Genomic DNA, 26,849 nt, shown 5'->3' on the forward strand with positions numbered 1-26,849 from the left:
AGGAGAAGGTCTGAGGAGAAGGCGTGGCCCAGATAGCAGGAAGCAAAGCCAAGCACAGTGGAGCAGTTGCTGCTTGCTTATAAGCTGTTAAAGTCAGCTGATAAGTCCCAGTGTATTGTGGGAAGGTACACAAGGCGTCTACCAACATAGTGCATTGTGGGAGATGTAGTCCTACATCTTAACAGTTCTCCCCCCTAACGGCCCTTCCTAGGTCTTGGTTTGGAGGGGTACCTAGCATGGAACTGTCTTATCAATTGAGGGGCATGTATATTCTCTGCGGGTTCCCAAGTTCTATCTTCGGGGGAGTACCCAACCCAATCAATGAGGTATTGTAACTTGCCACCTCTTTTATGGGAATCTAGAATGTCTTTCACTTCATATTCCAATTCTCCTTCTACTGAAATAGGAGGGGGGGGAGGCTCAGGAAAGGAGGGAGGTAGATAGGGCTTAAGCAGGGATGTGTGAAAGACGGGATGAATTTGCAAATCAGGAGAGAGATTCAGTTTACAAGTAACAGGGTTAATCACTCGTAAAATGGGGAAAGGTCCTATGTATCTTGGTTGCAATTTACGAGGACCTGGTAATCTAAGATTCCTTGTGGATAGTCAAACCTTGTCTCCTTCACTGTACTCAGGGGCAGGACGTCTATGTTTGTCAGCTTGTGTTTTCATGGACTGTTTGGCTTCCAGTAAATGTTTTTTGGCTTGTTTCCAAATAGATTCGAGGTGTGTATAATGATCTGTTACTGCTGGTGTATCTATGGGAGGTAAAGAAAGAGGCAAGAACTTAGGATGAACTCCAGTGATAAAAAAGAAGGGGGAAACCTTAGAAGCAGAGTGCGTGGCATTATTGTATGTGAACTCCGCCAAAGGGAGCGCTCTAAGCCAGTCGTTAGAGGTAGTGCTTATTAGACACCGTAGATACTGTTCCAGTGTCTGATTGGTTCTTTCTGTTTGACCATCTGTTTGCGGGTGGTATGCGGAAGATATACGATGATCTATCTGAAGAACCTTACATAAACCCTGCCAGAATTTAGACACAAATTGAGGGCCTCTATCAGAAACGATAACAGACGGTAACCCGTGTAACCTGAGGACATTGGTGATGAATACATCAGTAAGAGCAGAGGCTGTGGGTAATTTCTTTAGAGGAATGAAGTGGGCCATCTTGGATAGCATATCCACTATTACTAATATAGTGGTAAACCCTTGGATGGGTGGAAGATCGGTGATGAAGTCCATGCTGATGGAGGACCACGGTGTCTCAGGGATGGGCAAAGGCTGTAACAGGCCAGCTGGAGCACAATGGGATGACTTTTGTCTTGCGCAGGTAGGACAAGCCTTCACAAATTCCTCAATATCACGAACCATGTCTTTCCACCAAAACCATCTCTTACATGTTAACATGGTTTTTTCACTCCCAGGATGACCGGCCATGGGCAATGCATGACACCACCTCATAATCCGGTCACGAGTGTCACTCGTAGGAAGGAATAGACGGTTCTGATGATAAAACATACCGTCGACTATCGACTTTTCTGGATCAGTTAACCAGTTCTCTTTATCAATGGAAGCGAAGGCCTGTGTTATTTGTGAAACAAAAGAAGGGGTCTTATCAGTAACTGCCATAATTTTGTTAGCAGGGATGATGGGCATGGGGGTATCTTCCATATGTTTATACTCTATCCCTAAGCGGGACAGAGCGTCCGCTTTGCCTTGTTGTGAACCAGGACGAAAGGTAATGACAAAATCATATTCAGAAAAAAAGGAGACCCATCTCATCTGTCGAGGTGTAAGGGCTCGAGCAGACCTAAAGAATTGAAGGTTCCTATGATCGGAGTAGATAGTGATGGTATGAGGTGATCCCAAAAGGTAATGCCGCCATTCTTGGAAGGCCATTTTAATGGCCAAGAGTTCACGTTCTCCAACAGCATAATTTTGTTCTGCCTGTGAAAGGGTTTTTGAAAAATAAGCTATGGGATGAAGAACTCCCGATCGAGGGTCACGTTGGGAAAGAATCCCCCCTACTGCAAACTGAGAGGCGTCTGCCTCGACATAATAAGGTTGGGTTTCATCTGCATGCCGTATGATGGGAGCTGAAGTGAAACTGGTCTTTAATAAACGAAATGCTTTGTCTGCGGCCTCGTTCCACTCAAACACTACTCCTTTCTTTAACAACCTGGTTATTGGGGTGACAATTTCAGAGAAATGATTGATAAATCTCCTATAGAAATTGGCAAAGCCCAAAAAGGACTGTACTTCCTTCACTGTTTTGGGGCTTTTCCAATTCGTTATAGCTGTGACTTTCTTTGGGTCCATATGTATACCTTCTGGTGAGATAACAAACCCCAGGAATTCTACTCTCTCCACATGAAAGAAGCATTTATCCAATTTTGCGAACAGGTTGTTGTCTTGTAGACGTTGTAAAATCAACTTCACATGTTTGACATGGTCCTGGGTTTTTTGGGAATAAATCAGAATATCATCAATGTAGACGATAACAAACAGATCTAGATACTCCCTCAAAATATCGTTAACAAAAAATTGAAATGCCGCAGGGGCATTGCATAGACCGAAGGGCATCACGCAATATTCAAACAGCCCGAATTTAGTACGAAATGCCGTCTTCCACTCATCTCCTTCCCTTACTCGAATCAAATGATAAGCTCCTCTTAAGTCTAATTTGGTAAAAATCTTAGCTTTTCTCACCTGATCCAAGAGAGAGGAGATGAGAGGAAGAGGGTACTTGTTTTTAATAGTTACTTTGTTCAGGGCTCTATAGTCTAGGCAAGCTCTGAGACCCCCTTCGCGTTTGGGAATAAAAAAAATAGGGGAGGAGACTGGGGAAGTAGAATGGCGGATGAACCCTTTTTGTAGCATATCCTGTAAGTATTCAGAAAGATATTTAGTTTCCGGTTCTGTAAGGGCATACACCCGACTAACAGGAAGTTGTGCCCCTGGTATCAAATCAATCCTACAATCATAAGATCGATGAGGAGGCAAGGCTACAGCTTGTTCCTCATCGAAAACTCCTGCAAATTCAGTATATTCAGGGGGTAGACTAGAAGCTTCAGGTAGAGATAAGGCACAACATAATGGGGCATTCCAATGGGCAGTGTCCTTGTAACAGTGTTGTAGACAATAGGCAGAACGGAGTGTGACCGTCCTAGCGGTCCAGTCAATGAGTGGATTGTGTACTTGGAGCCACGGGACTCCCAATATTGCACCAAAAGTTGGGGCATCAATTAAATCAAAGGAGAGGTCTTCTGTATGACCGTTATCACAAGTCACCATGAGCCTCGGAGTCTGATAAGTGATCAAGCCAGAGGATAACTCTGTGCCATCCACAGCTCTTACCGTTTCGGGTTGATCTTTAGGGACAAAGTCGAATCCTAAAGATTTGGCCAAAGAGATGTCCAAGAAATTACAGGTGGCTCCTGAATCAATCAAGATGGGCAAGGTTTTTCTCAGCTGGGAAGGTAATAACAGTACTACTGAAAGGGTGAAATGTTTGGGAACGAGTGCCACCGTATTCGCTAACCATTGAGAGACCTGACAGTGTGTAGGACTTGAACAAGCGATCTCTAGACTGTTCAAGTCTGGTAGTTTTCCGCCTGTGTCACAGCTCCGGATCGGGAGGCCATAGCTTTACCTGGCGTCTTGGGTTTAACCCCACATTCTCGTGCAAAATGACCTCCTTTGCCACAATACAGGCATAGATTTAATTTTCTACGCCTTTCTCGTTCTTCTGTAGATAGTGGACCTCTAGTACCCCCTATCTGCATGGGTTCCGCTATATCTTTGGTTTCCTTTTTCTCACTTTTAGAGAGAAACAGACGGGTATATTCACCCTTCGTCTTCTCTCCTTTTCTCTCTGCTAATCTATGATCAATCTTTACCACCAGATCTATGAAAGAAGAGCAATCCTTCTCTTTTCGTCAGGCCATTGCGTTTCTGTCACTAACCTGTTGAAGGTGGTGATGTAGGTCAAAAGATCTTTTGATCCTTGTTTGAGATTTAACAACTCGTTATCACTGGCTTGCATGTAAGAGTGCCGATCAAACAGGCTTCTCATTCGTTCTTTAAATCTAGAAAGGTCATATAAAATGGGGTCATCGCTCTCTACAAGATGTACAGCCCACAACGCAGCGTTGCCACTAAGGTAGGAAATAATAAAGGCAATCTTTGCTGCATCGTCTGGAAAAGAAGCTGTTCTACACAAAAATTGTAAATGGCACTGGTTCATGAATACACCATATTTGCTACTATCCCCACTGAATCTTTCAGGCATAGCCAATGGAGTTTGAGGAGGAGCTACCACAGTTACATTCATAGGTGCAGAAGCAGAAGCCCCACTAGTTGATACAGAAGTAGCAGGAGGCGCTTGGAAATGGGCAGGCTGAATGTAATTCCTCTTTTGTTTTGGGATAGTGTCAGGGTTGACTGTGTCTAACTGTCTATGTGTCTTCAACACCCCCAATTCCGTAACTAAACGTTGATTTTCTGCTCTCATAACACTGAGCTCTGCTTGTAGGTTAGCGACTAGGTCTACTAACTCAGTCATGGATGTTTGAGGGTTGGCATGAGACATAGCCTCGTCCATCTTCGCTCAGGGGATAATATAAACGTGGGCTTGGCTTTTCTGTGAAGACCGGAGACTTCGTAATACAGAGCAGGCCAATATCCACGGGAGCGAAGAATGTGTCTTTCCTCTCCCCAGAGACAACTCCCCCTTGCCTATTAAAGTAGCAAGAAGAGCGAGATATCTGAGGAGCGAAGAGACCGTAATGAGCCACCTGGAGGATTTCGGTGTCAGTCAGTGAGGGAACAGGAGGAGAAGAAATATAACCCTGCAGCAAAGGAAAACAAACAACAAAGCATAGGTGAGAACTAGGGTCTTCTAACACGTGAGCTTATACTCTATCTAAACATGTACCCTTGTGTACCATCACACACTTACACAGGTTAGGTATGCCAGTAGGTCTCGAGGATGATTTGTACTTGCTGAGAACTTAATCCCAAGGCTTCAATATACAAACTGTAGTAAGTTCCAGTTCGTTAAATAAACAAAAAAAAAAATATATAATTAGTCTCTCTCAATGAGATGCTTAAGTTTATGCCTCTAGTTGCCAATGTCTATACCATATGTCCATAAAGGCACTTACTTGAGGCCAACTATGCCAGAGGCGATACGAACCAGGACTTCTCTGTGCTCCTTCTATTCCAATAAGGCGTCACTGGTGCTCCAAACAACCAAGGATAGAGTTTTAGCGCTTCCTAGCGCTGTATCCAATTAAAGTGCTATTTGTTCATAGCGCGCCTCCATACTGTGGCAAATAATATAAAAAAAAATAATTGGTCTTCATGTACCGCTCGTTGGGAGCAAGAGAACACGAACGCTACCTAGCGCCCGTCAGGGTCAGCAAAAGGTGTTCTGTAACTAACGCTTGCTCGCGCTAGTGCCGTGAATGCAGAACAGCTGTTCTCGTTAGCGCTGCCTCGCGCTACCTCATACAGAGGGGGAGTTCCCAAGCAGGACTGACAGCGCGCCCTTGCGCTGATGCGAGACAATCAAACTCAAGCCGTCTCCAGCGCAACGTCGTGCTAGTGAAAACAAAAAGAGGTTTGTTGGGGGAAAAAACAACAGCGCATCCACACTCTCTAAAGGGGAAGTTCCAGGCAGACTCTGAAGAAAAAAATAGAGCGTCCTCACGCTCAAAACAGAAAGTCCCAAACAGACTCGGTGATCCTTAATATACAGCAGAGCAGAGCAGAGATTCCTCACGGCGTCCTCGTGGCAGGAGAAGGTCTGAGGAGAAGGCGTGGCCCAGATAGCAGGAAGCAAAGCCAAGCACAGTGGAGCAGTTGCTGCCTGCTTATAAGCTGTTAAAGTCAGCTGATAAGTCCCAGTGTATTGTGGGAAGGTACACAAGGCGTCTACCAACATAGTGCATTGTGGGAGATGTAGTCCTACATCTTAACACAGACACTCCTACAAGAAGTGCCTTGCCCAAGCGAAAAAAAGATGGGATGAATTGTACTGCCAAGACCTGAAGGAGGCTTGCCATGCGAGGGACACTAGAATGTTTTGGAATGTGATTAAGTGGAATAGAGGCGGATCCCCTGAAAATCCATCCAATCACGTTTCCCAAGAAGAGTGGATAGGGTATTTCAAACCCCAATATGCATGCAACTCCCTATACAAATGTCCGGGGCCAATATCACATGTCTTTTACTTGCACGGTCCTTTTAGCACCAAGGACGTTCTAGCTGCCTTGGCCTGTGTAGCGGCTGGGCGGGCACCGGGTTTGGATGGGGTCCCATCTGATCTCTTTCTTAACAAAAAACCTTGCTGGAGCAAGTATATCGCCTTAGTGGCCAACGCGGTGGCCGAAGGCGCCCCAGTGCCCAAATCTTGGGGGGGTGCTATTATAATCCCTATCTTTAAAAAAGGTGATAAAACCCTCCCAGGAAACTACAGGCCCATCAGCCTAATAGACACAATTCAAAAGGTCATTGGGAGGATGGTATTGAACGTGCTTTTGGCCTGGATTGAAGACAACAGGATACTTTCCAGTTTCCTGGTTTTCGTAAATTTACCAGCACTGTGGCCCAGGTTTTCCGCTTTGTACAATTGCACTGGAAGGTAGTCACGTTAGGCAAAGGCAGTCCCTACGTCGCGTTTGTCGACTTAAGAGCTGCCTTCGACCTTGTTCCTCGTGAGCAACTCTGGAGGGTCCTTGAAAAGCTTGGGCTTTCCTTGGAACTCTTGACATTAATCAGGCGACTCCATGAGCCTTATTTCGCAAAAATTCAGTGGGGAGGCCCGGGGGATATAACCCCCGAGTTTCCGGTTGAGCGAGGTGTGAGACAAGGCTGTGCCATGGCACCCACGCTCTTCTCCCTGTACATCAATGGAGTAGTAGATTATATGCTCCGAGTCAACACCGGCGCTCCTAAGTTGGCCGGAGTGACTACTCCAATATTGATGTTTGCTGACGATACTCTTATAGTATCTAAAACTCTGAGCGGCATGCAAAGGGCCCTGACGGTTTTTGAAGATTTTTGCAATAATCATGGCCTAGAAGTGAACGTGACCAAGACCAAACTCATGGCCTTCAGCCCGCACCCAAGTTATAGCGCAGGAAAACTCATAATGAATGGGCAAATACTTGAGGAGGTTAAAAATGTTGTCTATCTAGGCATGCACGTGACACAAGATAACAAGTGGAATAGACATTTGGAAATGTCTACACTGAAATTCACGCAGATAACAGGAACCTTGATTAGAGAGCACAAAAAATCCTACTCTAAGCCTGCCAAACCCGTGCTCCAAGTATATGAGGCAAAGGCCCTAAGCTCAGTGTTGTACGGGGCAGAGCTCTGGGGTTTCAACGCATTGTCATCTTTAACAGTCGCTGAAAATAAATTCTATCGCAGCATAGTTGGGCTCCCGCAGAGTACGCCTATGGTACCACTGCGTTACGATCTAGGTAGGAAGGCCATCAAGGATTTAGCTAAACTCCGCCTGGTCCTTTATTGGAGGAGACTCTGGACCACCCCGGAGCTTCAGCCTTATGCAATGGGCCTCATGGATGTAATGCAGGCCGACACGTTTCATAAGATTGGGTGGCTTAGGAACCTCCGGGAAACTCTGAAAGACCTGGGTCTGGAGGGGCTATGGAGTGACCCAGTTGCTGCCGGGTTTCCCACAAAGAGGCTTTTGAAAATGCTTTACTGGGAGCGGGTTATCCATCGGGTCTGGAGTGATTCCATTTCCCTCACGATGAGTAGCCGATTTTTAGAGGCAAAGGTAACTCCAGTTTTCGAACCCTACTGGGATTTGATCACCTAACCCAGAGATAGGAAACTATACTTCCAATTTCGAGCAGGTTCTCTCCCACTCAGGGCCCTAACTAACGGGTGGTTTGGTGCAAGTGTAGGACCTTGTCCCGTTTGTGGTGCTCAAGAGGAATCAATTGCCCATTTCCTGTTTGTTTGTCCAACATATGCCAACCCCAGACGAACATGGCTGTCTCCATTGTGCAAAACACTGGCCACAAGGAGTTCCGCTGTTGCTTTGAGAATCCTAAGCACAAGCACTTTTCCAGCCCATTCAATTGCCCTAGCTAAATATCTGGGCTGGGCATGGGTCTTAAGGAACAGGGCTCTCAGGGAAACTGCGGGAGTTCTCCTCTAGGGCTTCACCCTTCAGGGGCATTGGTCAAAATCTTTTTTTAATTTCAAACGTAGTCTTATTCTATCAGTATTTCATCAGTTTGCTGATTTGTTTAATCATTTTTTAAACTGAAATTTTAGGTATTTAATGGGTGATTTTATATATTGTATAGTGAATGTGTCCAGTAATAATTATGTGTTTTTGTATATGTTTGTGTCTTGTATGAATTATTTTAAATTCAAATAAAGACTATATGATGATATATATTACCTACTGGCGGTCGCCAGTAGGTAGTTATAGTTAAGACCTTGTTTAGATTCAAAAAGCATTTTTTCTTTTGCCAATATCTTTAGTGCCGTTTGACGAATATTCGTGAAAGTTTCCAGGCTAATGGTTCACTCAGGTCAGCTCCTGTATTAAAGGTTTTGTGGTGATTCTTCAAGCGGAGACCGAGAAAAAAGGGGGGTCCCAAAACACGTTTTCTCCATGTTAATTTCTGTAGGAATTTTGGAACACGCTACAGCCCGAAATGCTGAACGGAATGACACCAAATTTGGCAAAAAGGCAGCTCTTGGTTCAGTGAAAAAACCATAGGTTTCAGGGACGTTATAGTTAGAAATTAGCTTTAAAAAACCTTAGAAATTCACTGCAAAATAACCCACAGGTTTCAGGGACGTTATAATTAGTTGGGCATTTCACTCGTATAAAACCAGTGAAATTCGGCCGTTATAGTTATTTGAGCTAACTATAACTCGCGCCCCAGCAAAGTACTGCTGATGACATCACACATGACATCACTCATGAGATGGTCAGTGACATTACTGATGACATCTCAACATCACTGATGACATCACTGATGACATCATCCAGTGACTAAGTGTTTCTAAAAAGTTTAAGAATGTTATATATATATACGCCAATATGTATTGAAGAATGAGTGGGTGTATGAGTGTCTGAATGGATGTTTTAGTAGGTGTCTGACTGACTGTATAAGTGAGTGATAAAATGTGTCTTAGTGAATGCATGGGAGAATGACTAATCTGTGTGAATATCTGTATCAGTCTATCAGTTGGTGTGTAAGTGGCTGCATGTGTTGGTGAGTCGCTACATGAGTATCTATACGGGTTAATGATTTGTTGTCTTGTACCTGTATGGGTGATTGAGTGTCTATGTATGAATGACTCCCTGCATAAATGTGTGAGTGGGTGATTCACTGGGTATATGGGTTCATGAGTGCATCTGTGAGGTGATGTATGGGCGAGTGAGTGTGCGTATGGCTGTTTTGGTGAGTGAATGGATGTCTCAGTGGTATATGTGTGAGTAACTACATATGTGAAAGGCAGTATATGTGAGTGTTGGAGTATATAGGTGACTTTATGTGAGAGTAAGTGTTTGTGAGAGTGGCTGTATAGATGAGTGTGTGCTTGTGTCAGTGATTGTATAAGAGAGTAAGTATGTGTTAGCATCTGTATGAATAAGTGAGGTGGTGTGTGTATAACTGTATAGGTGAGTAAATGGCAGAGTGATTGATTCTTTGGTTGACTGACTAGGTGTGTAAGTAACTCTATGGGTGAGTGACTGTATGTGAGTGTCTATATGGGTGTATGAGGGCATATATCAGTGGCTGTATTGATGAGTGACTGTATGGGTGAGTGAGTGGATGTGTGTAGACCTACCAATCGGTGAGTGGGTATGTACTAACTTGTATTGGTGTGTCTGGTTTCGAGAATGGTAGTCTGTATTTTAGAGCGGGTGTATGAAAGGTTATATTAGGTTGTGATGATGTGCATCAGATATTAAGTGGATGATGTCATCAGTGATGCCATTTGAGATGTCATCAGTGATGTCACTGACCATGCCATGAGTAATGTAATATGTGACATCATCAGCAGTGCATTACGGAGGCGCGAGTTATAGTTAGATCAGCTAACTGTAACAGCTGAATTTCTATGGTTTTGTACAAGTGAAATGTCGGCCTAACTGTAATGCCCCTGAAACCTGTGGTTTTTCCAGTGTATATCTAAGGTTTTTTAAATGCTAATTCCTAACTATAACGTTCCTGAAACCTATGTTTGTTTAGTGAATTTCTAAGATTTTTTAAATGCTAATACCAGCTATAACGTCCCTGAAACATGTGGTTTTTTCAGTGTATTTCTAAAGTTTTTTTTAAATACAAATTTCTAACTTTGCCTACATAGAATGGACATGTACAGAAAGAGGAAGAGAAGTGCAGAAAGATGCAAGAGAGGTGGAGAAAGAGGATGAAAGGTGAGGAAAGAAGCAAGAAAAATGCAGAAAGAGGCAACAGAAGTCCAGAAAGAGGAAGAAAGATGCAAAAAGAAACGAGAGAAGTGCAGAAAGAGGCAACAGAGGTGCAGAAAGAGGCCTACTTCGACTGTACCTTACCACAGACTCATACAATGTAGCCTAATCACTAATCCTTCTCCCAAGATGTATTAAACCTCACTTTTTTCTTGAAGGTTCACTATTCATCGACTGCTCAGAATGTTAGGCCTACCAAATGTAAAACAGCAATCCTAACCATATCACTGTTGTAAGTCTGACCAAGTTTGTGAAGGTATACATGCGTGTCTCTGCTTTTACCTAGTGACATGTTACATAAAAATAAACATACCAATACTTGAATACCTGTGTTTCAAACAGCATACTGTGTAAATCTGTGTACAAAAAGGTAGAAGCAAGAGAAGTGCAGAAAGAAGCAACAGAGGTGAAGAAACATGCAGGAGAGGTGCAGAAACAGGCAAGAGGGGTACAGAAACAGGCAAAAGAGGTGGAGAAAGAGAGAACAGGGGTGCATAAAGAGACAAGAGGGGTGCAGAACGAGGAAACAGAAGTATAGAAAGAAGCAAAGTAGGTGCAGAAAGAGGCAAGAGAACTGCAGAAAGAGGAAGGAGAGGTGCAAAAAGAAGCAAGAGAGGTGCAAAAAGAGGGAAGAAGGGTGCAGAAGGAAGCAAGAGGGGTGTAGAAAGAAGCAAGAGAGTTGCACAAAGAAGCAAGAGAAGTGGAGTAAGAAGCAACAGAGGTGCAGAAAAAGGCAAAAGGGATGCAGAAAGAAGCAAGAGAGGTACAGAAGGAAGGAAGTGAAGTGCAGAAAGAAGCAAGTGATGTGCAGAAAGAGGTAAGAAAAGTACAGAAAGAGGCAAGAGAGGTGCAGAACGAGGGAAGAGGGTGCAGAAAGAGGTAAGAGAATTGCAGAAAGAAGTAACAGAAGTACAGAAAGAGGCAAGAAAGGTGCAGAAGAATGAAGCAAGAGAGGTGCAGAAAGAAGCAAGGGAGGTACAGAAAGTAGGGAGGTGCAGGAAGCGAAAAAGATGTGCAGAAAGAAGCAAGAGAAATGCAGAAAGAGACAAGAGAGGTACAGAAAGAAGCAAGAGTGGTTTGCACACCATTAGTACCAATGTAACACCCACATTTAGCAGTAAGTAACAGGTGACCATTCCAGGTTTGCAAAGGGCCTTCCACCATGCTATAACATTTGTCACTGCATTTTTGGTAAAGTTTGAGCTGTTTGAGCTAGAAACAAGTTTTTTTTTCCAAATCTGCAGATTAGTCAGCAGATGATGGATTATGTGGCAAATGCAGAAAATGTCTCATTATGAGAAAATCGGTGCAGCCGAACAGTCATATAATTCCAGCGGCCCTGCTCATACCTCTGACTAGGTCCCGAAGTGCTCCTCAGTGGTTTCTTCTTACCATACCACATAATTACTCTCCACAACACATAAAAAAAAATTCTTTGAGGAAGGGGACTGTGTGTCCTCCCTTCCCTTCACCCTTTCGTGCCCCGGGGACCCCAGCCCCCGGAACATGAGTCATATTTAAAAATGAATATTGAAGAGGGAGGGGTCCCTGGGGACTCCATCCCCTGACGCCCGGCAAAAACTTTATTTAGGAAAGGGGGGCCATGTGACCCCCCTTCCCTAGGCCACTTTTGGTCCCGGGGACCCCATTCCCGGGGCCTGCCCAGCCTTTTTAAAGCAAAAAAATTGGGAGTGGAGCCGTGTGGTCCTCCTCCCAGGCCATTTTTGGGCCAGGGGACACCATCCCCCGGGCTTGGCTATTTAAAAAAAAAAAAAAAATTTTAAGGGAGGAGGGTCGCACAGCCCCCCTCCTCAAGCCGATTTCGGCTCTGGGGACCCCGTCCCCCGGGCTCAGCCTTTTTTAAAGAAACATTTAGAAAAGGGAGGAGGGCCAAGTGGCCTCCCTCCCTGGCCATTTTGGGCCCCAAGGGACACCACCCCCGGGGCATGGCTTCTTTGTTGGGGACTGTGGGTAAAGCCCCAATGCCCCTGCGGGCCCCGCCAGCTCCCCCCCTCCTGCTGGAGCCGGCATTGCTTTTGGACAAAGGGAGGTGCTAACATGCAGCTCCCTTTGCCCAAAAGCAATTTAGCTTTGCTTCATGGAAGCGAGAGCAGTTTTCTGCTCTCGCTTCCATGAAGTGTAGCAGAGTTTGCCATGGCAGGGCGGGATAGCAAAATGCAATTTCCTGGGGGTGGGCACCAAGTGACATTGCTAGAGCCGCCCTGGGGGGTGGCGGTCCCCAGGCCTATGGAGGTCTCCATGAGGGGGGCCATGCGACCCCCCTTCAACAGATGTTTAAAGCTCCGGGGAGGTGGTGGTCCCTGGGCATCTGCAACAGACCCCCATATTTGCATAGTCAATGCCCCGGGGATATGGAGGTACCTGGGGCAATGTGGGGGGAAGGAGTCCCCCACACCTTTTTAATTTAAACAAAGCCCCGGGGAGGTGGCAGTCCCCAGGGCTGCAGGGGGATACAAGGTGAAAGCCCTGGGGAGGAGTCAGTACCCAGGGCAGCGTGGGAGGGAAGGAGCCCCCACAACCATTTTATTTAAACAAACCCCTGGGGAGGTGGGGGTCACCGAGGCTGTGGGGGGCCGTGTGCCCCCGCATATTATAAACAAAGCCCTGGGGAGGTGGTGGTCCCCGGGGCAGCCTGGGGGGGCAGGAGCCCCCCCATGCATTTTATTTAAACAATGCTCCAGGGAGGTGGTGGTCCCCGGGGCTGCAGGGGGGTCGCATACCTGCACATTATTATAAACAAAGCCCCGGGAGGTGGCATTCCCCAGGGCTGCGGTCGCACTTTATTATTATTTTTTTATTTCCGCCCAGATTCACGGACCCTCTGTGAATCCTGCCAAATTTCTTTATTTTAATGCTTTTTTGTGCCCTCAGGGTGTTTCTACCCTGCCCCCTTTTTGTCTTTTTTCACCTTTTTTCTTGTGACTCGGTTTAACCGAGTCTCAAGATGGCTGCCAACACTTCCTGGTTTGAAGTGTAAACACTTATAAGGTTCCAAAGGCGAGACCTATTGGCTATGCATACCGCAAGCAGGTCAGATCTGTGTGCTGTCATAGCGCTGCGGTACTGTAAGCAGGTCAGATCTATGTGCTGTCATAGTGCCGCTCTACCAGGCTGGGAGAGGCGTTGGCTTCATCCAAGATCACAGGCTGATAGATGCAGATCTCATCCCAAGATCACAATGAGTGTCAGTTGCATAGAAATTAGTATAAAAATGGGAGTCACAGACACCAAGATCACAAACAGCCAGACGAAGATCTCAGCCAAAGATCAGACAGACTAGCAGCTGAATAGAAATGAGTATACCGAATGGGAATCACAGACACCAAAATCACACACAGCCAGACGCAGATCTCAGCCCAAGATCAGACAGAGTGGCAGCTGAATAGAAGTGAGTATATTCAGTGGGAGTCACAGACACTCAAGATCACACACTGCAAGACCAAGATCAAATGTAGTGTGTTAGCTGCACATACACTAAGGTCACACGCTGTGTCGGCTTCACTGATGAATACTGCAAGCTGTACAGATTCCAAGAAACAGAGGTGCAAACACCAAGATCCCACAGTGTTAGAGCAAAACTGACGAATATCACACATAGCGTCAGCTACATAGAAAACACAAGGACACTCAAAATGAGGGTTACAAACGCCAAGATCACCCACTGCTAGACGAAGACCACGTACAGATACCAAGATTACAGATACTGTCAACAGGATAGGATCATAGCGTCAGCTGCACAGAACTCAAGATCAGGCACGGTATAACGCGCATAGATACCATGAAAAGACAGCAACAAACACCAAGATCACACAGTGACAGAGCACACTGTTAGAGATTAGACAGGCGCATTCAGAGACACCACGATCACACACGGTGGCAGAGTCTCATATAGTATCTGCTACACCACTGAGTAAAATTAGGGTCGCTGTGGGGGCTTGCTGGAGGAGACCCTGCATGTTCTCTGAGTGCTGTGCTGGGCTGGGGAGAGGTGCTGTGTTCATCTAAGATCACACACTGTTAGACGAATATCACAGAGTGTCAGCTCCACAGACACCAAGATCACGCATAGGGTTAGCCGCAGTCAACGGTGGCGCGAAATGAAAAAATATATTTCAGTATACCATAAATTAGAGGTCGGTGTGTTGCAGCGGGAATGGGGCGCGAGGAGAGCTAATTAAAGAGGAGGGAGCAGAGGCCGACAGTCCATGTATATGCGATATGTGGTGGGGGAACCATAAATTAGAGGTCGATGTGTTGCAGCGGGAATGGGGCGCGAGGAGGGCTAATTAAAGAGGAGGGAGCAAAGGCCGACAGTCCATGTATACGCAATATGTGGTGGGGGAGAAGGGGGAGTTGAATGCGCGGCCGCGAGACACGCTCTGTGGCGGTAGGGGGAGCAGGGGGTGAGCCTGCGAGTGGTGTGCGCATGTAGTCGGCTGTGCAAATACTTTAATCACGCAAGTGGTGCGCGCGCAGCAGTGATCGTGCTGGAAGGGAGAAAGATGGCAGCTGCGCGCGTGCACGCTCGCGTGAACGCAAGCGCTAGGCCGGCTGTGGCAGCACTTTTAAAACCCGTATACTAAATGTCTCTCCGAGCAGCGAAGGCACTGGCTCAGGCGAGACCTAAAAAGGTTGCTTTCTGAGCCAAGAGCTACCTTTTTGCCAAATGTGGTGTGATTCCATTCAGCAATTCGGGCTGTAGCCTTATCTTAAGTTTCCTATGGAAATGAAGATGGAGAAAACGTGTTTTGGGACCCCCCTTTTATCTCAGCCCCAGCTTGACAAATCACCCCAAAACTTTCAAGACAGGAGCTGATCTGAGTGGGCCATTCATTATGAAAATTTCACGAAGATTGCACAAACAAACTATTGATGGCAGAACCCACTGAAGGGTGAGAGCACACGAGGGAATACTCCAAGTTTCAGTATGCCTTTCTATTGTTTGCACCGGAGCCAGCCCACTAGGGGGCAGGTAATTGATATTTAAATGAGGTGACTTGGCACTCTCGTGAATCTGCCAAAAACTGTTGTGCCAGCCCGTGAACAAGGAGCAGGAGAACTGAAACGCTTAGGGCTTTTTGAAAGGAGTTTGGAACGGAATGCCGGTTTTTGCTTAATTAAAGGACTCTGTTACAAATGATGGGGCCCTGCTTGTTCATTGAGTGCGTCTCTAAGCAAAGGATAAAAACAGTTGGAGGACATAACACGGCCAGTCCTGGTCGGGGAGATTGCACCGCCATTGAAAGTTTATGGGCTGCTGCGAGGTACTTGAATCTCAGCAATAGCAGAATGACAAGTTGTAACAGCGTTATTTAAAACCGGATTCCTTCCTAAAGACCCACTGGAGGGTAAGAAAAGATTGCACAAACAAACTATTGATGGCAGAACCCTCTGAAGGGTGAGAGCACACAAGGGAATACTCCAAGTTCCAGCTTGCCTTTCTATTGTTTGCACCGGAGCCAGCCCACTAGGGGGCAAGTAATTGATATTTAAATGAGGTGACTCGGCGCTCTCGTGAATCTGCCAAAAACTGTTGTGCCAGCCTGTGAACAAGGTGCAGGAGCACTGAAACACGTAGGGATTTTTGAAAGGAGTTTGGAAAGGAATGCCAATTTTTGCTTAATTAAAGGACTCTTTTTGCAAATGATGGGGTTCTGCTTGTTCATTGAGTGCGTCTCTAAGCAAAGGATAAAAACAGTTGGAAGATATATATATATATATATATATATATATATATATATATATATATATATATTCCACGTACTCCGTCAGTTATCCTGCTCCCAGCACAGCGGGTGCTCCAGCCGCGAGGGCGGAACTCGCGAATCAATTTCAGCCACAGTTTTCAAAGATTGCTGCGCACTCTGGTCAAATGCAATTAAGTAATTTATTTCAATTCGTTGCAAAACACGATCTGTACACGATCTGCTGACAAACGCGTTTCAGCCTCCTGGCCTTCGTCAATGTCAATAGTGTTCAGTTTCCATAATCTATTTAAGCATTTGATTGGTTGCCATGATCATAGAAAAAATGGAAATGAAAAGCGGACTTCATATATACAGATATTCAATGTGGGAAGATTGTCGGCCATCTTAACACTATGTAATGCCACAATTCTCAGTACTCGATTAAGACATCAAGTCTATGGATTTCACGTTATGATTTCTAAATATATAATCAGAATTCTTTACATATTCCTCTCAAATTATAAAGACATAAAATTTGTAAATCAAAGATGTATTCATGCATTTCGATTCGCAATTGAGTAAACAGAATTCTATGCATGCAGCTTTTAAATTTGTGAAAACACAATGTTTGCTGATCATAGACGTGTTACAAAGAGATAACGCCCTGAATGGGCTATCTTTCATCATGATTGTCTGAGTGGTCAGTTGCCATTCTTCCCCATTGTCAAAGTGTTTCAAAGGGACAGCGTTTGGATTTCAATTACTTTATCCAATAAAGGACCAGAGTTCCTCCTCCTGATTAAGTCCCCCCGGGGTTTTGGTGCGTAGCTCCACTATGAGTTTCGCCTCAAGCTGTCTCAGTGACCTGACTCTGTCCCCTCCTCTTTCTCCCGCTGGGACCTGGTCTATGCAAAAATATGTCAGTTTGTCACTTTTAGCACCATGCAGCCCAGCAAAGTGCCTCGCCACTGGGTACGTTTTGTCCCTGTTTGTTATGGCTCTTTTGTGTTCCAAGATGCGCTTCTTTGCTGGGTGTATGGTGCTTCCAATGTATTGCAGTCCACAAGGACAAACCAGGCAATATATTACAAAACTGGAATTACAGTTAAGAAGTTTGTCAATGGATCTTTTAAACTTTTTGCCTGGCACTGCATAGTCTTTCACCTTTTTGCAGTTTTTGCACGCCTTGCAACTCATGCAAGGAAAGAAACCGGTTATGGTTGGTTTGGTTCTCGGTTTATCCTCAAAGTGGCTGCGCACCAGAATATCTTTCAGTGAGGAACTTTTCCTGAAAGTAATGTCAGGATTTGGAGAAATCAATTTTCCCAGGACCCCATCAGTTTGGAGAATTCCCCAATTTTTCTGAATGAGGCCCCTAATTTTATGAGCCTCTGCCGAGAAGGTCATAATTAATCTGACCTTAGATTGGTCTTCTTCCAATGCGCTATCATGGACCTGTTTCTTGGTGAGTAGCTCCTGTCTGCTTCTACCACCTGCCTTGTCAACTGCTTCCTGCAGCACTTTACTCTTGTATCCTCTATCTTTAAATCTCAATAGAGACTCATCGGCTGCCTCTTGGAAATCTTCAGAACGGGAACAGTTCCTCTTGAGCCTTAAGAGCTTCCCGTACGGAATGCTATTGATCAAATTCCGAGGATGTTGACTCCAAGAGTGCAAGACAGTGTTGCCTGCTGTTGGCTTTCGGTACAATTTTGTGCACAGCTTGTTATCTGCCACAAAGACCAGGAGATCTAAAAAGGCTACCTCCTCTCCACTGATGTTACTCGTGAACTTGAGGTTGTAGTCATTTTCATTCAAAGCCCTCACATACTCTTCTGCCTCTATTTGTGTGCCTCTCCAAACTATGAAGAGGTCGTCGATGTACCTAGTCCATAGGGCTATTTTATCAAGCCAGATCTCATTGTCACCCGCCCAGGCCACGTGCTTCTCCCACCAGCCCACGCAGAGATTCGCGTAGCTGGGGACGAAGCACGTGCCCATCGCGGTACCCTGTGTCTGCAAAGAAAGTTCTCCTGCAAATAGAAAAATATTGTTATGCAGACAAAATGAGACAATTTGTGATAGCATTTTGTTATGTTCCTGGAACTTCAGGGCTCGGCTTCTCAGGAAAAATTCAAGGGCTTCTAATCCCTGGGAGTGTCTAATGCTTGTATATAAGCTAGTTATATCAAGAGTTATTAACAATAAATCATCATCCCAGGAGATCCCTTGAATCTGACGAATGAAGTCTGTTGTGTCCAGGATAAATGAACTCAGGTCCTTGACCATGGGGAACAAAAAGGAGTCTACATAAATAGAAGCCTTTTCCAATAGACTTCCCAGTGAGGAAACTATCGGACGTCCTGGAGGCTCCTTAATGTCCTTGTGTACCTTCGGAAGATGGTAGAATGTAGGTAACACAGGACACTCAACTTTCATATATTGGAGCTCATTGATTTCTAGGATTCCTTTATTGTTCCATTCTTCCAACAGGCTGTAGAACGCCAATACGCTACTATTGTAATCTTCTCTCTTGATTTTTACATAGCTTTGTGTATCACCAAGTAAGCGTAAGGCCTCACGTTTGTATTGCTCCTTTGTCATTATTACGACATTCCCCCCTTTATCTGACTGTTTGATTACCAGTTCGGGGTCATCTCTGAGGGATTTCACAGCTTCCCATTGAGCTTTTGTGAGATTAAATTTTCTTCTCCCTCCAGGAGTCTTATCATCAGTTCTTAGTTTATCAAGATCTTTGATTACTGCCTCATGGAAGCAATCGATGGCATCATAGGGGGTTCGTGGTATGAATTTGGATTGTGTCTTGAACTGGCTTCTGCCACTGCTCTGCTTTACCCCTATCTCCATTAAAAGTTGAGTCGCATCTTGAATATTTGTAGCTTCTCCAATGTCTTCAGATTCTTGTAAATCCCGCATCACTGTGAGGATTTCCAAGTCACTTCCTGCGAGGTTCTCTGTGGTGGATCCTCCTGTATCCAGTTGTTTTGTTTTGGATTCAGGGTGCATGGCAAAAATTTTACGTAGTTTGAGCTTGCGTATATAACGATACAAGTCAATTCGCATTGCTGTATAGTCCCATTGTGTTGTGGGACAGAAGGTGAGCCCTTTCTGTAACACAGTTCTCTCCACTTGAGTGAGTGTTCTAGGGGAAAGGTTGATGATGGAGAGCTTATTTACTTCCTCTTTCCGCCCCGTCTGCTCCTCGTTACGCGGGGTTCGTAATTTTGTTTTGTTGTTCTGCCCTCCTCTCCTTGTTTTCCGCCGTCCTGTTCTGGTGGGCGGCTTCTCTGTGGAAATTTGCGCCATGACTCTTTGATTAGGTGGTACTCCTCGGGAAAAAGCTGATCCGCGTTACACGGTGTTTCCCCCGTGCCTCTAGGTATTTCTGCTTCTGAAAGATCGGCTTCCGATTCCGATGTATCCCTCTGAGTTACCACTGTGTCACCTCTTGATTGTTGTAGGGCTTTTCTAGGTGCGTCGTACTTTTTAGCGAAGGTCAGCACCCTCCCGCTCTCGTAGTCTCGTTGATCCCGTGCAAACTTGTTCTGTTTGCGTCTCTTTATATCGTTCTCATAGGCTATTAAGCGAGTATATATATATATATATATATATATATATATATATATATATATATATATATATATATAGTTAGGACCTATTTTCCATAGGAAATCTGCAACATTCTATTCCCAATAAGTCTGGCGCCGGTAGATGAATCCTCGCGAAATTTTCCAACCTTTTGGCCTGCTCCGCTCCACTCCTACCCTGAAAGTTTAGTGGTGATTCGTCAAGCGGGGGCCGAGAAAAAAGGGGGGTCCCAAAACGCGTTTTCTCCATGCAATTTCCCATAGGATCTGTTGTCGCAGCTACAGCCCGAACCGCTGAACGGAATGACACCAAATTTGGCAAAGAGGTATTCTTCAGTTCAGACTCGTGCCTTTTGCCTATATGGTGTGAATCCGTTCAGTAGTTCCTGAGAAAATTAGAGTTAAAAGTACATAAATATCTATGGCCGCGGACGATCCGCGGATCGTACACGCACCGTAAGCGCACCCTCCCCGAATCAAGCGTGCACCCTCCCGATCACACACTGAATGCTAATTGGCTGTCGAGTGTCTCTCTACATTCGAAACCAGGAACTGTTGGCGGCCATTTTCTGCCTCTGTAGAAGCGAGGCTGAAGAAGCAAGGGGAAAAAGTGTGTAAAACATATAAAGGGGGCAGAGTGGAAATACTCTGACCCTCTAGAGGTGCTTAGGGGGTCCCAGAAGGACCCCCTGGGGCCCCCCTTTTTTTGAAGAAAAAAAAACTGCGAAATGCGCGCATGGTGCACGCATCCTATCGCGTTGGATGCACAGATTCTCTCACGGTGGGTTCCCGGATCCAAGGGAAAAAAAATGAAATTGTTGGGAGATAAAGATTAAGCTTAACTGTTTTGCTCTTGAGTGGCTCTAAAAGGAGCTGTTGTGTTCATTCTGAGTTTTTGGTACTTATAAGTAAGTACCTATACAGAGTCTAAAGTTGTTGAGGAAGACTCTGTTTCCTTCATCAGTAAAGTGTACTCCATCTCTCCTATACATCTCTTGCATATGAAAGCGCAGATTGTTATTGTAAATGGACCCCATTCTGTAGTCTCGGAGAAAAGCAGAAACAAATTTATTCACATGTTTCCTAGCTTTCTCAATCTGTGGACAAAAATGATCGGACCAGTTCCATTTCTGCCTTTGGCATATGTTGGAATACACAAAGGCAGTTTTAGGGAAAAGTGGAATCAGTTCTGCAAATGTGTCCTTCATAAGCATTTCCAGAACTACCCCAGTCAAAGTGCCTAGGTCATCGCCACCACAGTGCACTATTATGAGGTCAGGGTGTTGGATTTGCATGAAGGATTTCACCAATGGCATCAATTGGTGCCACGTTAACCCTCTCTGTCCAATCCATTTAATGTCTGCATTTGGCAAACCTAGGTCTTTGTGAATGCCTTTGTATTCTGCATACCCTTGGCTCCAGAAAATGTAGCTGTGTCCCACAATCCACACTGTAAGCATCTTGTAAGGAGGTCTGGATGCACACAGATGGTCTCTGTAAATGAAATGGCAGTTTGGAAAGTAAGATGTTTGTAAAATGGTGGCTAAGATGCAATTTTGAAAAAAGACAAGAAATCATTGCACTGAAAGGTAGGGTGCATATTTCTGTTTTTTAAACGCATTATTGGTTACAAAAATTTATTGTAAGGAACATTATATATGATAAGCTGATATGTTGAGAAGGAAAGCTCACTTGCTATTTTGATTAGCAACATTGTGTGTGCTAAACTTGTGACATGTGTGCTCAGTACAGTGTTCCATGACCTGTTTCTATGGTAACGGGCAGAAGGCAGATTGGGGGAAGGGTTGAAGTTTATGTCATTTGGAAAGGGATGAAATGTTTAACCAATAGAAATTTGTGTTTGCTTTTGAATTTATGTGGGAAGGAATCTGATTTGATGTTTACATGTATATGTGTGGAAAATGAGAGGGAAACTTTGCCATTCCTTGGTTCTGCTGACAGGTGCACAGTGCAGAGATTCTGTATAAGAAAATCTGGTGTGTGACTGATATCTGGTGTGTGACTGATATACTTCTTAATCTACAAAACATCTTGAAAGGTGAGTTATTTAATTATGAGGGGATGTATGTAGACTATTTTTAATCAGACTAATGTATTTCTTCTGCTAAAGTGTAGGGAGTACTTTTTTTTCTCTACAATCTTATTGACAGTGTGTGTGCATGTAGAATTTTGTGATAAGGATTTGTTTTTTTCATGTGTTTTTAGACAGATAACTATGCAGTTTTTATATTTTGGTCGAATTAGAAACTAGTCATTGTTTATGAAATGAGTTATGTTTCTGCAGTAAAATGTAGTACTCCTTGTAGATGAAGAAATGTGTTTTGGTATAGTGCAAGGGATAGTGTTGTTTGTCTAGAATCACACAGAGAACCTGTGTGCATTTGGGAACCACTGTGAGAGAAGCATTTGGTAACATTGTGTATTTGCTAACAGATAACTGTTTTAACCTGTCATGTTGTGAAGTTTTAGTAGCATTAGAAGACAGTTATGGCTTATGATTTGATTAAATAAGTTAGGCTTTGACAGAAAAGTGCAGTCCTGAAATATGTAGATTGTGTGCAGTTCCCTTACCTCTTCCACTGTAGTGAATGAGTTTTGGTAAACTCATAGGGATAGTGGTGCTTGTCTAGCATCACACTGTGAGTCTGTGTGCATTTGGGAACCACTGTGAGAGAAGCGTTTGGTAACATTGTGTATTTGCTGACAGATAACTGTTTTAAAACATGTCATGTTGTCAAGTTTTAGTAGCATTGGAAGCCAGTCTTTGGTTATGCGTTGATTAAATGAGTCAGGCTTTGACACAAAAGTGCACTTTTGAAATATGCACATTGTGTGCAGTTCCCTTACCACTTCCATAGTAGTAAATATGTTTTGGTAAACTACTAGAGATAGTGGTTGTTGTCTAGAATCACACTGTGAGTCTGTGTGCATTTGGGAACCACTGTGAGAGAAGCGTTTGGTAACATCGTGTATTTGCTGACAGATAACTGTTTGAAAACCTGTCATGTTGTCAAGTTTTAGTAGCATTAGAATCCAGTGTTTGCTTATGCATTGATTAAATGAGTCATGCTTTGACACTGATGTGCTGTACTTAAATATGTAGATTGTGTTCAGTTCCATTAACTCTTCTAGACTAGTGAATGAGTTTTGGTAAACTCCTAGGATAGTGTTGATTGTCTAAAATCACACTGTGAGTCTGTGTGCAGTTGGGTAAGGATTGTGAGAGAAGCATTTGGTAACTTCGTGCATTTGCTGACAGATAACTGTTTTAAAACCGGTCATGTTGTCAAGTTTCAGTAGCATTAGAAGCCAGTCTTTGCTTATGCTTTGATTAAATGAGTCAGGCTTTGACACAAAAGTGCAGTCCTGAAATATGAAGATTGTGTGCAGTTCCCTTACCACTTCCACAGTAGTGAATGATTTTTGGTTATCTCCTAGTTATAGTGGTTGTTGTCTAGAATCACACTGTGAGTCTGTGTGCATTTGGGAACCACTGTGAGAGAAACATTTGGTAACATCGTGTATTTTTTAGCAGATAACTCTTTTAAAACCTGTCATGTTGTCAAGTTTTAGTAGCATTAGAAGCTAGTCTTTGCTTATGCATTGATAAAATGAGACAGGGTTTGACACTAAGGTGCAGTACCATGTACTATTCTGTTCACTGTGGCAGAACTGAAAACTTAAAAGTTTTACCTAAGCACTGTCCTAGAAGTAGTCTGATTATTTAGTCCGTTTCTAAGTACCAAATAGATTGCTTCAAATGTCTATGCAGTATGCATGTAGTCTTATAACATACTATAACACTTGTCTTTTACACCTTCAATTCCCTAGTCAGTATCCATACACTTCCAGGAAACACCCCGTCACCCCCTTTGCAGTCCTCTAGTGACCCATTCAACACCATGTACTAATCCATTCACTGTGCCAAAACCCAAACAGTTAGAAATTCACCAAGACACTCTCTTTCCAGTACTCTAATGATTCAGTCATTGCCTAAGTATGTATGCACTGAGGCAGGCCTTAGCACATGGACTTCTTCAAACCCCTAACCACCTACACACTTGTGTTTCACACCTTCAATTCCCCAGTCAGTATCCATACACTTCCAGCAAACACCCTGTCACTCCCCTTGCACTCCTCTAGTGACCTTATTAAGCATCATGTACTAATCCATTCACTGTGCCAAACCCTAATAAATTCACCCAGGCACTCTCCTTGCAGTACTCTAATCATTCAGTCAGTACCCAAGTACTCATCCAGTGACCCAGGCCTTAGTATATGGACTGCTTCAAACCCCTATCCACTATACATGCAGTCCTCTAACCACCTACACAATTGTCTTTCACACCTTCAATTCCCTAGTCAGTATCCATACACTTCCAGGAAACACCCTGTCACTCCCTTTGCAGTGTTCTAGTGACCCATTCAGTACCAAGTACTAATCCATTCCCTGTGCGAAAAGCCTAGCACTTATAAATTCACCTAGGCACTCTCCTTGTTGTACTCTAATCATTCAGTCAGTACCCAAGTAGTGATGCAGTGAGCCAGGCCTTAGCACATGGACTGCTTTAAATGCCTATGCAGTATGAATGCAGTCCTCTAAACCCCTACACAGTTGTGTTTCACACCTTCAATTCCCTGGTTAGTATTCATACTCTTCTAGCAAACACCCTGTCACTCACCCAGTGTGTCTCCTTATAGTACTGTAATCATTTAGTCAGTTAGCATGTAGAGTTTTAGTGAGGTAGGCTTTAGGGCATGAACTGCTTCAAAGTAGTATGCACAATGCATGTAGTGTTTTAACCATCGTCACACTTGTGGTTCAGGGACATAGTTTCTTAGTCAGTATTTATATAAAATGTGTTTGTATAGTAATGGAATAGTATAATTTTGAAAGTTATTAATATACATTTATTTTTGATTCTGTTTTACAGATACAGAACAGGAGTGTTTCTCATCTGTTTGCACTCTTCTCGTGCAAGATTGTTTGGATGAAGGGTCCTTAGGTGTTTCATCATACTTGCTGTGCCGCATGAGTATTTTTTGTTAGGATCCCCTCGTAACAGAACTCTGAATAGATACAGACTCCAAGGCTGGTAAGTCCACGTCTCTTTATTACTGATCATCCACTCTCCATCTCACAGGGCTGGTACACCAACATTCTAAGATGAGCTCCATGGGAGGGACTAACAACTGGAGACTGGCAGGGGGAGGCGGAGCGAACCATTGCATAAACAACAAGTGCGACATTATGAAAACAGTCTGTAAACTTACAGTACTAATTAATTACAACACATCTCCCTCTGTAGGGAAGGAAAGCCTGACATCTTTACACGTTGCATAGAGCTGCGTACCCCTCTATGGTCAGGTCGCGTTCACCACTCTATCTTTACTCCATGTCTGCCCATTTTCCAGACGCACTACATTCTTTCCTGCCTTTTCTACCCTTGTGGAATCCCCGTACTTACTCGCGCCTGGTGTCACATGTGTTGGTTTCTTGACCCTCACGAGCGTACCTTGCTCGAATTCCACCTCCTTAACCCCATGTTTAACATCATACCAGGCTTTGTACCTCTGTTGATGACCCTCAACTTTCCTTCTGCTCTGGTCTAGATCATGACAGACACTTTTCCCACTTCCCAACCACCTGGGATACATCTTGGCACCCGGCTCCCTCCCTCTTAGGAACACAAAGGGAGACACTCCTGTAACCATATTGGGAGCGGTGTGGTATGCCCACAACCACTCTCTTAACGAGTCTTCCACATTGAAGCCATTGGTGATTGTTAGTTGGATGTGTTCCTTCACCATCCTATTCACCCTCTCCACTAAGCCGTTGGCTTTCGGACAATAGAGTGCAGTCTTCTCATGCCTTATATTAAGCTCCTCCAAAAACTCCTTCATAGTCTCAGAGACGAACTGCACCCCATTGTCTGTGACCAAGGTGCTTGGGATACCTTCATAGATGTTCTTCAAAAACGTGATGAGGTTATTGGTCGTTGTGGATGCCGTGAACTTGAAATTGACCCAATGGGAGGTGTAATCCACCAAAACAAACATGAACCGCTTCTGTGGGCCTAACCTGTCCATGGGCCCAATGATATCCACGGCTAACTTTGTCCATGGGGTCATAGGAACACTGACAGGTGCCAGTGGAGCTCCGTGAGGGATCTTACTTTTGTCACTCCTGGCACAGCTGATACACTCCTTAACTTTTACCTCGATCATGGAATCCATCTTAGGAAACCAATAACAGCTCCTAACCTTGCTCTTCGTGAGGCTTCTGCCCAAATGCCCCTCATGGGCTAAGTCAATTATTTTGCTCCTCATATCCCTTGGCGGAATGATTTTATCCCCGCGGTGTATGCGACCCTCGAGGAGGAACAATTCCAGTCTCACTTCCCAAAAGTCTTTGATGCTGTCAGGAACTTCCGATATTTTCTCTGGCCATCCTTTGGTGATGAATTTCTTTAAAGTTTCCATGGCTGTATCCTCCTTCATTCCTTTTTCCCACTCACCATTGGTAATTGACGTGAGATGGATCGGAAATATGGGAACATCTAGCACCTCTTCATTCGGACTGCCTTCAAAGGGTGCCCTCGATAGGTAGTCCGCTATAACATTTTCCGGACCTGGCAAATATTCTACCTTAAAACAGTAGTTTTCTAACCCTAGGACCCATTTACTTATGCGTGGAGATACGCTCTGAGCCTGTTTGGGAGAAAACATGAAGGTGAGAGGCTTGTGGTCTGTGTGTTTTACAAACCTCGTGCCCCACAGAAAAAATTTAAAGTGGTGCACCGCCCAAAAACAGGCCAATGCTTCCCTCTCAATAACTGAGTAGTAGCGCTCAGATGAAGTCTACGTGCGGGATGCAAACGCGATGACCGTTTCTTCTCCATCCACTTTCTGCGACAGCATGGCCCCCAATCCTTTATTGGATGCATCTGTCGTTAGAATGGTTTTCTTTTTGGGGTCAAAAGTGCCAAGAGCCGGGGACTCGACAATTTGC

The sequence above is a fragment of the Triturus cristatus genome, chromosome 9 (genome assembly GCF_964204655.1).
Source record: "Triturus cristatus chromosome 9, aTriCri1.1, whole genome shotgun sequence".
Classification (NCBI taxonomy): Eukaryota; Metazoa; Chordata; class Amphibia; order Caudata; family Salamandridae; genus Triturus; species Triturus cristatus.